We start from the raw sequence: 14,365 nt of genomic DNA, 5'->3' as shown, positions 1-14,365 counted from the left end.
TTTGTATATGAGAATATCATTATGTGCTTTGATTGCCCACTAGAATTAGTAAGTGACCGAGGTTTCCATTTCTTGAATGGTCTTATTAGCGAGCTAATGGAAATATATAAAATTAAGCATCACAAATCAACGCCTTGTTATCTTAGAGCTAATTGCCAGGTTGAAGTAACCAATCACATTATTTGCGGGATTTTAACTAAAATGGTTGCTTCTCACAGGTGAGATTAGGATGAGTGTCTATATGAAGCGTTGTGGGCCTATAGAGCCACTTATAAAGTGATAGTGCAAAATACACCCTTGAAGTAAACCTAAACAAGGAAAATATAATAGTGGACTTGAATAACTCATCAAGCTCATCCCAATCATCCCTATGCCAATATTTTGGCTTTATTCCCTTGGTTTTTAGTGTCCTTACTTGTTTCTTTTGGACTAATATGCTAAATCTAAGTCTTTCAATGCTGGAAGTTATTGCCATCCAACTTCTCTATGTTAAAGATAGCATTGCCATTGGAAGCATTTGAAACACTTGTCATTATGTTTGCCAAACAAAGATAGTACAAAATACTATAGTAACAATAAGTTAGTCCCAAAACTAGGCCAAAAAGCATATAGCCCCTCGACCAAACTGGTACTAGCGGTTCATGGGGTATTGCTACTAATAACGTTGTTGTAAGGTAATTGTCGAGGGAGCTTGCAATGTATAGCCTTATACATGTACCTTCCATAGTTCACACATATTCTAGGTCTAGATTCTGGGAACTTTAGTAGCAAAAGGTTAGCCCTGCAGTGCATACACTATATGTTGACGCTAGTAGGTCTTTGCAAGGCTTCTTGAAGCTTGAAAATCTCTAGGATAAGTGGATTGAGCTTGTAAAAAAGATTCATACATATGACAACTAAAAATAAAAGAGACTCATGGAGTATGATAGACAAAGATAGGCATAAGTTTGAGAAATCAAAGAAAACCACATACTCATTGCATAGATGTTGCCTCTTTAAGTAGGCTCATGTGTACATCGAATACATTGCATTGGGTCAATCTAACTTGCCACCCATGGCCTTTATTCTTCCAACTCATCATCCTCATCTCTCCACACTCTAAGAACTAGTTCATATTGCATCTGCATACAAAGAAGGTACCACTCCTACATACACTCAAAGAAATATTCTAACCACCCACCTTGGTGCCTTATTTGGCCACTATTGCAAGGTGGTCAGGTGATTGTATCATTGATTTTACAAAGATAGATTGTTCCAAGGTGCATTCTATGGCTACTAGTGGGTGGTCAGGCTCTTTGACTCTTTTTTTTAAAGACTTCAGTCTTTAAAAAATGTGTCCTTTTATCTTTTTGTCTCGATTATTTTCTTCCATGAAAAATTTCTATCTTTTCAATATGCATGCTTCTTCAGGGTATCTAATATTCTTGTAGTGATTGCATTTGGATAGATGCTTCAACCTGAATTTAGTGTTTATGTGCCCTCTCCTTTCATAGTGGTAGAATTCTTTAGGTTTCTTCTTTGTATTAAAGAATACGATGTCTTTGCTTGTGGATATATCAACCTATCCTTTAAGTTTCTTTTCTTTCAATAGGATTAATGATATGCAACCCTCAAGGTTAAGTGTTTCATGTATAAGAAGAGAATCATTTAAGAATGCATACTCTTTAGGTAGACAAACAAGAAGCATTGCGATTGCATCTTTTTTGGGAATTTTGACTTGGATGCCTTCCAGTTGATTAATTAAGCTCCTTAAATTTTGAGATATGCTCAGGAAGTGAGTCTTTGTATTCATGATGTAAGATATAGAAATCCATCTTTAGATACATCTCTTGGTTTTTTGCTTAAGTACAAAAAAAATTATTAAGCTCTTCCCACACTTCAATATTCCTTTAATATTGATATGGTGGACAAGGCTTGGGGCAAGATGCAACTTAATTAAGGCGAGTACTTTTTTATCATCTTTTTCTACCCATTCTCTAGTCATTTGTGATGGTGAATTTTTATGCATAAGCAAAAATTGCATTTGAATTGCCCAGGTGTTGTATTTTTCCCAACCTCGAATTTCTTGATGCCATAGGAAATATTGGATTTTGAGGCCATGGTTTTTATGGAGAAGTCTTACCAAGCTTATGATGATGCTTGGCAATGTCTAACTCCTTACAAAAAAATGATATTTTTGGAAATTACAAAGAGTTTTGATTAATTAGGAAACCCATATACAAAGCACCCCTTTGTGCTTTTACAATATCCAACATTATCCTTTTAAGGGTGTAAATGAATTTCTTAAAAAAGATTTTGCAGGGAAAATATTTATCAAGACTTATTCAGCTTGCAAGTATCCAATTCAATGTGAATGGACTATATATGAATTGGTTTAGATAGATTCAATGTGAATAGGGCTCAAGGAGGAACCAGCTCCTTCTACTAATGTGAACAAGCCCTTAAGAAAACCAGTTTGGGAAGAGGGTAGGTGTGAAAGGGGTTAATAGTGTTAATCCTTTAATCTTTAGAATTAATGGATAATAAAAGAAGACTATTATCATGGGGTACAACTGTTGCTTTTCAACTATGCTCATCAGGACGAGAGTATGTCCACAAAGGATTTGATGGCCTCCACAACGTCCTCTTGTAGTAGCGAGAGATGTAGTGGCCTTAAACCCTAACCAAGATAAGCAATGGATCTTTCTCCTCCTCTTCTCCTCTATGTCTTTGTTCAAAGTAGACACCTTGCTTTGACTGATAAGTAAGCCCCTAGCTTTTGGCCACAAGCAAGGGTCAGCCCCCTTGCTTGACAATAGAACTTTACAACCACTGATTGAAAGTTGAAAGAATTGGTAAATTTAGTAAACCCAATATACCTCAATTCTTGATGATGATGGCCTCTTGATTTGGTTCAAGAAATCTTTGCTTCTTGCCTTCAAACTTCAATGATTTGCTTGGATAATGGATGCACAACCTCATGGCCATGAGGATGGTGGCTCGGATACCAACTAAAAAGAAAAGAGACTTATGGAGGGTCATTAAAAAAGATAGCCATATATTTGAGAAATCAAAGAAACTTGCATCCCCATTGCATAGAGGTTGCCTATTTAAATATGCTCATGTGTACATTTGATACATTGCATTTGGTCAATTTTGACTTGCCACCCTAGATCCTTATCCTCCCAACTCATCATCCTCATCCCTCCACACTCAAAGAACTAGTTCATATTGCATTTTTATGTAAAGAAGGTACCACTCTTATATATGCTTAAACAAGTATTCCAATCAACAACTGTGTGTATATTCCATGAAGAGGTTATTTTTTGAGCTCTTTGCATACTATGGAGTTTAATCTTCACATGCAATTATCCCTTAAAGGTACATTGGTCTATTAGGGTAAAGGCTAGTGCCCATGGGCAACAAGCACCTCATATATAAGTATACAATATATAATCATATATAAGTAGAGATAATGAAGAATAAGTGGAACTAAGTACTAACCAAAAGCTTCTTGTGCTCTCTCTCTCTCTCTCTCTCTCTCTCTCTCTCTCTCTCTCTCTCTCCCTCCCTCCCTCTCTCTCCCTCTCTCTCTCTCCCTCTCTCTCTCTCTCTCTCTCTCTCTCTCCTATTTCTCTATTAATGCATTGACTCCACATCCCACCATCACTTCCTCTTAGCATCACCAATGAGGCTAGGAGTTGTAGTCTTTATTGTGCCTATGTGTTTTGAAGCATATCAACCCACTCAAAAGGAGGTTAGTATAAAGCAAACAAAGCATGCTCATCTACCTCTAAGAAAATGCATCGCCATTATGACCACTACTTCCATGCTTTCGTAGGCTTCATTTTGAGAGCTTGGAGCCCCAAGAGGAACATAAAAAAAATGGAAAAAGTACTGCAAGAAAATCTATCTTGTCACACTAGCAAGCATGTTCTTTATATTTTAATCAACCACAAGAAGAAAAAAATACAAAAAAAAACCAATCTTCATGTAGCATTGTATAGTGAATCTCCCACGGATTTATCACAACAAATCTTCAACATATTCTTCATATTCTTCATAGAAATTATCAAAGAACCAAAATAACACAAAGAAATGATCAAATTTAAATGTAATTAATCACATACTATTCATATCTCATCATCTTCATCATAGTCTTCATAGTCTTTCTCTCAATCTTTCTCATGTAGATATAATGTTTTTCATAGAATTTGGCTATCTCTCATACATCATCTCTCTCACATATGATATCTCTAAATAATACATGAGAATAACAAAGAATGATGTGTGTGCCTAATATGAAGGGGCACCAAAGCCATTACTGTGTCCCTTGGAAGCTCATGAGCATCACTGTCACTTCGGTCTTCAATTTAAGTCTTCATCAGCTACTTCTGCTGCTTCTTCGAGCTATCAAGAACTTCCATTATTCTCTTTCCAAGATTAGAAAACATCCCCAAGCTAAACATCCATCCATTAGAACACTTATAGAAGCATAGAGATGACACCAAAAGGCATACAGAAGCTCAGCAATACACTACAAAATGTCTACAAAATGCATAAAAACCATATATTCAAACCAAAACCAATAACCATAGAAAACTATCCAAAACACTCTCAATCATTCCTCAAATCACTCATTTACAATCATAACCTCTCAAACAGAAAGAAAATAGGCCAAAGCACAATATAGAGCTAATCAAAATATCATAACTATTTATAGAAAACAGCATTGTGGTGGGAGTCGTGGTTGTAGATGCTTCTATTTTTTGCCTTTTTGGTCCCTATCTAGACTCCGCATCTGTAGTAGCTGGTCTTTTAGCTCCAGTCATAGGGGTTCCTTTGCCTACCCCGTGGGCCATTTCCTTATTTACCAAAAATTACACCTAGGCCAAGATGTTGATGTGTGGTGGGCCATTTCCTTATTTACCAAGAATTGCACCCAAGCCAAGATGTTGCTGTGTGGCATCGATTTTAGGCACGGAACCTTAGGTGATTGTGGTTGTAGGGGTGGTGGTGGTCACTAGGGGAGTAGGGATGGAATCCATTAGGCCCTTGCCCTTGTCTTCTTTCACTAGAGATGGCGTGATCTTGGGAGCTTGGGCACTTGAGCTTGGCTCTTCATTTCATGGTGGGCTCATGGCCCCCATATTGTCTTGTCTACATTGTTGTTCTATTGACATGCACGTTGCTAGCGCGATGTCCTCTTCTTCCTTCCTACTCAATTCTCCCTCTTTTTTGGATGCTTTCCTTCTTCTTTCTTCTTTGACTCTTCTTTCATTCTAATGGACTCTTCTTTTTCTTTCTTATTCCTTTCTTCCTCGTCTCTCTTAGACTCTTTTTGAGCCTTTTGCAGATCTTCTTTCTCCTTTTTCCTCCTTTCTTCTTCTTGCTTCACTTGTGTAGTCCTTTTCCTTGCTTTCTTAGCCCTTCCACGGGGCTAGATTGTGTTTCCTTGTTCTCCTCTTTGTCACTTACTATTCCTTCACCGGATTGCTCTTGTTCATGGTGGGGAGGTGATGTGTCGACTCCTTCTCCTTCTTCATTCTATGTCTCTTTCACTACCTCTTCGATAAGAGTGGTCAACACACCACCATATCCAATGAATGAGGCTTTTGATGATGGTTTCTTTCTTTCAGCTTTTGCCTTTGACGCTAGGGATTTCCCACTAGCCAGTCTGCTCCTTAAGGCTAGTGCCTTGGCTAATTGGTTGATCGTCTTCCTCACATACCCATTCCAATAAATCTCATCCAATGAATGGGCTACCAAGTTCTCCAACATTGGTACACTAATGTTGTGCATGACTGAATTATACCTCTGGATGGAGAACACATTAGGGCCAAAAACACTTCAAAAAATGCACTTTTGTTAATCATGGGATTAAGAAAAGGGCCAAAGAGAGTTTGTGACGTATGTAAGAATATGGTATTCTTGTCTCCTCCTTTTTGGAGATAGTAGAGCCCACTTCATGATTCTCTCCTCTCTTTTAGCCAAAATCTCCAAACTCTGACATGTTTTGATAGTCCCAAAGTCTTTATTTACTTATAAAATTTGACAAAACTGATTATGATAAAGATATTGTGAAGTTAATAATGATTTTTTTGAAAGTCAGGAGCTTTTGATGCCCCCACTATATTTTCATTAGTATTTTCAGTATTTCTTCTTTGTTCATTCGTCTTTCTCGGGGAGCTTCTTTCTTTGCTCATTTGCCTTTCTCAGTGAGCACTTTTCTCTGCGAATTCAATCTAAGTATGGCATCCAAAAGACACCCGTCTCGTTTAATCTCAGGGGGGTCACTCATGAATATATGTATATATAATGTGAGTTCAAAATAAGGGGTTTTTAAAACACCAATTTTATACCTTTTTTACATATAGAAGGGCGTCATATAAAGGGGTTACTTACAGATTTAATAGAAAAGGGTTGTGTTTTATCCAAGAAAAAATCACAGATTAGGATATTTATAAATAGGCCATGAATGCATGTTATATAGAGAATATATATATAGTGAACCCCCCGAGCGTTTAATAAACTCCCGCATTGTTTATAGCTAAGGAGTAGACGGAAATTGGGAGTCCAAAACCTTTTGCATAAACAATTGGGTGACCATGTTGCCCTCTTGAAAAGGCTCTCACAAGGTCAAAAGAAGAAAAAAAGAGGATATAAAATATCATTGGAAAGGGCATATCATTGCTTTCAAAATTACGCATGAAGGGTAGTTAGTCAAAGTGCAACATGTTTACATGGCCAATGATATTCAATTGTCTCCTAACGAGAGTGTTTGCCAGCAGACACATTGTAAGTCTTAAGTTGATAACATACATGATATGTTTTTTCATTTAAGCAAGTATTAATATTGAATTCTTGGTTGTAGATATATTTCCATCAACAAGTACTGAATGGCAACTTGTGGAAAATTTAAGTGGAACTTTCAATGTGATTCATTAGGCATTTGTAGACATTATATATGCTGATGAGACCGTCGGTTCTTTTAGTGAGAGAAGAATTTTTATATATTATGCACAATATGTGGTTTTTTCTAAAGAGGGTACATATGGACATATCGAGGATTTGCCATTGCCAAGTCTCTCGTCTCTTTTTTGGGAGGTTCTTGATAAGGCAACCATGTATAGTTTTAAATTCAGAATATGTCAAGATATTCAAAAGTCCATGACAGTTGGAAGGATCTCAAGAAGAATATGCATGTCATGGTTTATACCCTTACATATCTTTGTGGGATGCTTTAAAATAGTAAACTTACAGAGAACAAAAGTATCTTGACTAAGTAGAAATTTTGCAGAACAACACTAGATAACATTATAGGGAAGCTTTGGAAATCTAGAGACGTTGACCATAAGGGCGACACCATGAGGTGTATTGTTTGACCCTAATCCTTGTCTCTGTGTTATAATATAGCACAATAAACTCTTGCTTTGGGTTTTGATTATAGGAGATACAAACTTAAACTAGGCATCTGGATTCCCTTGGATTCAGATAGAGATTGCATGCCTTCAATCTTAAGGTGCAAGTTATAAAAAATGAGGTAAATCATCACTTCTAATTGGAATCTTAAAGATATAAGGGATACCTTGGAGATGCTAGATTGTTCATCCCCAGAATATAAGTTCAAAGTAAATGGTAAAATAGTTAGGAAAAGAGCTGAACGCTCTTTCTCTTATATGAGTTGCTTGCCTCCTTCAATTGTAAGCTTCGAGCCGTAAATACGAAAACATTGATGACATTACATTTGATAAAAAGCTTTTCATTGAATGAAGAGTTACAAAATTGAAGTGTAGATATACAAGGATATTGCCATTTGCATCTATTTTTCTTCTTTTAGCTTTGTAACTTCTTCATCACTTTCTGAAAATATATCTAGTCTCCTTGCAGTGGCTTTTTTCTTTGGTTGGTTGAAGAATTTGACTTGGATAGGGGGCCTCTTCTCTTCAGGGGACTGATGAGAAGATGGATGAGAAAGTGTTGGCATTTCTATCTTTTTGGAGCTTACCTTACTTGTCTTTCCAGATGACTTGCCTTTTGCCTCACTCTTACTCTTAGTTAAGGATTTTAGTGGAGGAGAGTCAGGGTCGACTGGCGTGCTTGCCCTATCCAAAATTAACTCAATAAATCTCACTCTTATCCACCATGTGTATGAATCGAGGTAATCTTGGCACGCAAGGAAAGTTGTAATAAGTTTTAGGGCAGTGATAGTACTAGGGAGTAAAAACAAAGAAATGGAATGATGATAAAGTTTGATAATAATGCAGCAGTTGTGAAAACTAATAGACATGTTACTCAAAAAAGAATGTGAAAGATACTTACATTAACCCTATCTATCTTGATAATCTTTGAATCTATTGTCGGACAAACATTTGAAATTACTCTCCATCCACAAGAATACACCATTTTGCAAGGGCACTTCTTGTAAGAGAATACACATCATTTTGAAATTACTCTACATCCACAAGAATACACATCATTTTGCAAGGGCACTTCTTGTAAGAGAAAGCTATATGGTTTTTGAGGATCAGTAAGATCCTCATATGTAGTGTCCAAAACATCAACCACAAACCTGCCAGCACTATAAATGGAAACATGTTATAAAAAAGGACAATAAATTAAAATAAAAAATAAACCAAAAAGTGAGGATTTGTATTCAACGCACATTTTTGCTTGACCGTGGATACCACTAAGAGGGTTCATAAGGATAATTTCTCTAGTGAGAATATCAATATATATTAAGCTCAAATGCCCTCTGCAAAGTAAAATGTTAGTAAGAAATGCATACTATAAAGAAGTATACATTAAGCCCTTTGCAAAATTGCATACCTTTCAATGTAATGAAAAAAAAAATGGTAGTTTGTAATTGGATCGAACATTTTGAAAAATAATTCTATGTTTGAACGAGATCTTGAAAACAATTCCACTGATAACAATGGATCAACGATAAATATAGTTTTAGAGATTTCCTCGCTGAGAGAAGCAATCAATGCCCTAAAATCGATAGCAAAAACAAAGGAATGTCAATTGCAATGAACAACACTATCATTCCATTTAAAAATAATTGAGTCAAAAAGCCTTACCTTATGCAACAAAAGACTATTGAATCTAACAATTGAATATCTTTCTTAACAAACATGGATTTGTTCTCAAGGGAAATACTAAGATAGTCTTCTGAAGAAGTGCAAGAGACAGTCACAACCATTTGCCTGTATACCTCCCCCATTCTCTTTAGATTGACAAGACCAAGGACAACAATTTTCCTCTTGCAAACTTCATTCTCTGACTCTATAATAGTTTCTTGTGGTCGTTCTTGATGGGCTTGTTTAGGTTCTTGATGGGCAAACCCTTGTTTGAGGGCGGTCTTTGTAGGGTATAAATGTGTCACCTCCTCAATCACTAACCGTTTTGCTCTCCTATACAATTTTGGAGGAATGTTAAGGATCTCAAATACTTTTTTATCAGTAGTGGGCAAGGGCCTCAATACATTGTCGAACCTATACATGATTCTACTAACCATACTAAAGTCTTTGTTCATCAAAGTCACTCTATGAGTGTGGGCAACAACAATGTAAGCATCATTCATAAAATCAATAACGAAGTCTTCAACAACCTCCTAAAGGAAAAGAATGACTGCAAGCTACCATTTTTTTTGCATGCCAACTTCAGCGGACACCCTTCATAATCTATAAGAACTATCTTTGACAACTTTGATAAATGTTGTCTTTGGAATCACAAGTTGTGTAGCTCTATGAGCCTTGCTTATCTCACTAAAACATTTTTGAACATAATAAGATATAGAATTTCTCTTTCTCTTGGACTTGGAAGGGTCTTCTTCTCCATGGGCATAAGAGGGTCCAGATTGCTCTGTCTATTGAATGGGGACTCTAAGGGAAGTTGGAAACTTCGCAATTGTAGGGGAGGACTGTACATGATGAAGCTTACTTTGGGTAGGAGAAGACATTGTCTTTGCACTAGATTGCTTAGATTCCATATGGCAGGAGATTGAGGGCAACCTAGGGTAGGTAGAATCTCAAGAGGGAAAGATTAAGGAGCTGTTGGCCTTGTCTCTTTCTCACTCTCTTTGTTGTCTATATACACCTTCCTTGTAGTATGCTTTGTCCTAGCCATGAACCTTTTGAAAAATGACAGGAGCTAGAACATTTTAAAACTATTAGTTCTTAAGAAACCTTAAACCCCTAACAGAAACAACAAATACGGTGCGATAGAAGAAAAGCGTGGGTTTGAATGAAGCTCCTTGCACCGTATTTGTTGGATAGGAGTAAAGCTCGATGACATACGGATGACTGATACAGTTTGAAATGTTACTCCTTGCGCCGTATTTGTGGATTACATGCAAATAACCAATACAGTGCGATAGGAGAAAAGCATGGGTTTGAAATGTTACTCCTTGCGCCGTATTTGCAGATTACATACGACCAACCGATACAGTGCGATAGGAGAAAATAACAGTATGAAATGTTACTCCTTGCGTCATATTTGTGGATTACATACGACTAATCGATACGACATGATAGGAGAAAAGCACAGGTCTGAAATGTTACTCCTTGCGCCATATTTGTGGATTACATATGAATAACCGATACGACATGATAGGATAAAAGCACGGGTTTGAAATGTTACTCCTTGCACTGTATTTGCGGATTACATATATGAATAACCAATACGGCACGATAGGAGAAAAGTGTGGTTTGGAAATGAAGTTTCTCACTCCGTATTTACGCATGATCAATACGATGCGAATATAGTGAAGCGTATGTTTAAAAATCACCTACTCGCACAGTATTTGCGAATGACCGGTACAGAGCAATGTGGCAATTGTTGATCTTGATGTTGCTGTGTATTCGTGCTCATGGTGTAACGTGCCCGCCCCTCAAATTGCGGGACGTCTTAGCAGCCCATCAAGAGATCAATCTAGAAGACGCCGCCCGGCACTCCCAAGGAATGACACAGGGTTTGCCAACTAGGGTCTCTCGAGTCTGCCTTGCAACGGAACATATCCGGCCGTTCCCACTAGGATCGACCTAAAGTCCGGGTTCCTAGCAGTCAAGTCTTCCTAACAGCCTTCTAGCGTCGGTCAACAGCCGCTCCACTTTGCATAGATACAACTAGACCCAAGCAGACTCATACCGCACTTGGTTCAAAGAGAATGGGAAACAAGAGGGAGGCATCGCTCGGTCTCTCTGCCCGTAGGGCATAGTCCCATTCTAGTCCCCTAAAACGGTATGAATCAGGGTTTCAACTTACAAGTTCTAAGGTCCTTTTGTCTAACTAACGTTCGCATCAAATAAATCCATTGAGGAAAGTTCTCGGCTAATCGAGACCACCCTTCCATAGGATAGACCCATTGGTCACATCCACCACACTTCCCTCGGGGGTTGTTTTAGTTATCTAATTACCTACCACATTATGTTTGACACATAAAAGCAGCTTCCTTAATTAACTCATTAATCACAGGTTCCTTTACGTAATTTAGGGCATAGACAAGATAACAAGATCAAACACTTCCTTAACTTATCTTCATATTAATGTTTGTCTCCTGCCCATACAGGAGAATTAAGTGTCCCTTTTTGCCTCAACAGAAAAATCCTTCCATACCCCGAAAATAAAAACCCGAAGGTTTATCCTATCAAGATTCTACCTTGTAACTAGTATCAAGGCCTCGAGATCCCATCTCGAGGCCTTGTCACGTAGAACACTTGTGTAGAGGCATTGGGATTTATGGCCAGAGCCCCCTTGGCACCCCAGCGTCCTCCTATGCCAAGTAATTTCCACGGAGAGACCTCTCGCGGCGGGTTCGGTCCACATTCCCAGTGCGGATTCATAACCCTCTTGGTTAGGGTTTGGCGGTTCGGGGGGTAGCTAGCACCATCCTTCCTTAATTATCCCTTTAGAAAATCATCCACAGCTGAAGCAAGTAGCCGAATAACATTTACTAGGGAAAACATCCCTTTTGTTCCCATGGCAATTTATCCTTACAGTTTCCGCCATGAAATATAATCACTTGGATATTCATCCAAAACCACAACCAATCCTTAAGTATCCTTTCGGAAACAATCACACTGAAACAACTAGCCTAACATCCTTTAACTAGGAAAACATCCTTTCCTAATCCAGCAAGTAACCACTCTACCTAGCAATCACTTTTTCCATCTTTAACAAGATCAACCGTTGTTAAAACCATTTTAATAGTTCCAAGCAACATGCTTAGCATAAATCAACTACCCTAAAGTTTGGTCTCCCCCTTGAGTTAGGGCTTCGCAAGGTCAATTTAACAAATTCCTTCTAGATCCTTTAAATGATCTAAGTGATTTCACCTTGACCTTGATTAATCATGGCTACCTATTTAGGGTAGAAGATCAACCCATCCTAAGCCCTTTAATGGTGAATACATGCAATTCTACCTCTATTTAAGAATTCAAGATGCGTGAGAATAATCTAAATCTTGGTACAACCTAGATATGAGCTATAGTTGCTCGAGGGTTGGTAGTATTCATATCTCCGCTTGCATTGGATATGTTCCTAGCTCCGTTTGCAACTTCTGCACTTGTGCTCCTTGTAACTCGTCTCTTGGGTGCCATCCTTGTGCATTCCCGTAATATTTTTGCAAGAAATATTAATAATCCTAGACCCCACACATCCCGCGCAAGAGAAACTTAAAGCAATCTCCTACAATTATAAAATTTTGGGCTAAGTGCTCCCTCTGCATGCACTAGCAAACTCCAACTCGTGTTGTGTAGAAGAGGCCGTGGCTTAAAACCTGTAGCCCATGCAAGAACATCCCTTCAAGGGGAAAAAAAGGGGATACTGGATAAATTTTTTCAATTTTTTAAATTAATAACCCCCTCCCCTTCAGTCGATGCATGGCAGGGAGAGGGAGTGTGAGAGGAGTGGATGTGGACTAGGAGAGCATGGGGGGGAAGGAGGCATGTTGCCTACCGTGTGTATGGCTACCCCCCTTACAAGCCTATAAGAACCCCCCCAAGCTGGAGGGAAGGGGGAGGAGAGAGAGGAGTCATGTTGGTGCTGTCGCCACACTGCCATGCCATCACCAGGACTATCGCCGCTTGCTGCTGCGCCACGCCGCCTGCATCACTGCCATCATCATCATAATCATCATAATCATCATCATCGTCCACATCGTTGTCATCATCTTCACCTCCCTCCTCATCATCCTCTCCAATCACTCTCTCTCCACATCATTTTGGTACTTTAGAAGCTTAGAAGCTTCTAAATAAGGCTTCCATAAGCCTTATTCACCCACACCTCTCGGGTTTTTAAAACTGAGGTTGCGAGGGCCAATTCTTGTGAAGGGAAGTAAGTTCGCGGGCAGAAGGGAGTTTTGGAAACCGGATAAAGGGCAAGGAGAATTTGCTGAGTCAAAATCTATGTCATCGATGGCTCCTAAGCAAAAGTCGCGAGGTGCACACTTCCAATCCGAGTGCACGAGTGGACAACGCCCCGAATCTTAATGCCCAGGTTTCGATTGTATTCTCGTATGAAAAGGATGCATTAAGCATGTTGGTTTTTAGGGAAATTTAAATGCATTTACTCATTCGATTTACAAATCTTAGTGGCATGTCGAGCACTTGTATTTGTTTGCACTTCCGTGGTCAAGTTGCATTCCTAAACGCATATTGCTTAAGTTAAATGGTGGATTGTCTAAAGGCATCCTTGTTGCCTTGCGAAAAGAACAGCATATATATCACATAATTGCACTTAGGTAATAATTTCCTAGTTGTGACTCGTATATGTGATAATCTTAGACGCCCATTGAATGATGTCCAAATAGTCGCAATGCATGGAAATGAATTATTGTACTTTGCAAATTGCATGCGAAGATGGTTACATTTTAAGTTGGGTTAAGTGATAAAAAGGAAGGATTAAATCAAGGATGGACTCATGGCATTCGCTCATGCATAGAGTTCTTTTATCAAAGTTTGAATGCATCTTCATTAAAAATATTAAAACTTTGATTTCATTGCATCAACGTAGGTCTTATAAGAGTTAGCTTTGAATTGTAAATCATTATAGTTTAGGCAATGAAAAAGTAATGATCATTGTAGATCTTATAGCTGCATAGAAGGAAAAAGTCTATGGTCTTGAAATTGCATATTTGCATGGAATGTTATATCTTGCAATAATTTTCATCTTTTAGGGAAAGTATTTGCATCTCTAAAGAAAGATCACCTCTTGTCGCAAGACAATTTGATCAATTAGGTAAATTGCTTGTAATGTACTCACATGGGATTCATAAAAGCATAAATAGTTAGTACGACGAACACCTCAATGTGCTAGACAGGGTTAAGTTACGTTAAAATTCTTCCTAGTATTGCACTTAGGATGCTGACGTGATATTTCTGAT

This window comes from Lygodium microphyllum, chromosome 13, assembly GCF_053477565.2.
Source record: "Lygodium microphyllum isolate KBCC chromosome 13, Lygodium_microphyllum_v1.1.10, whole genome shotgun sequence".
NCBI lineage: Eukaryota > Viridiplantae > Streptophyta > Polypodiopsida > Schizaeales > Lygodiaceae > Lygodium > Lygodium microphyllum.
Note: the sequence above shows the minus strand (reverse complement) of the source record.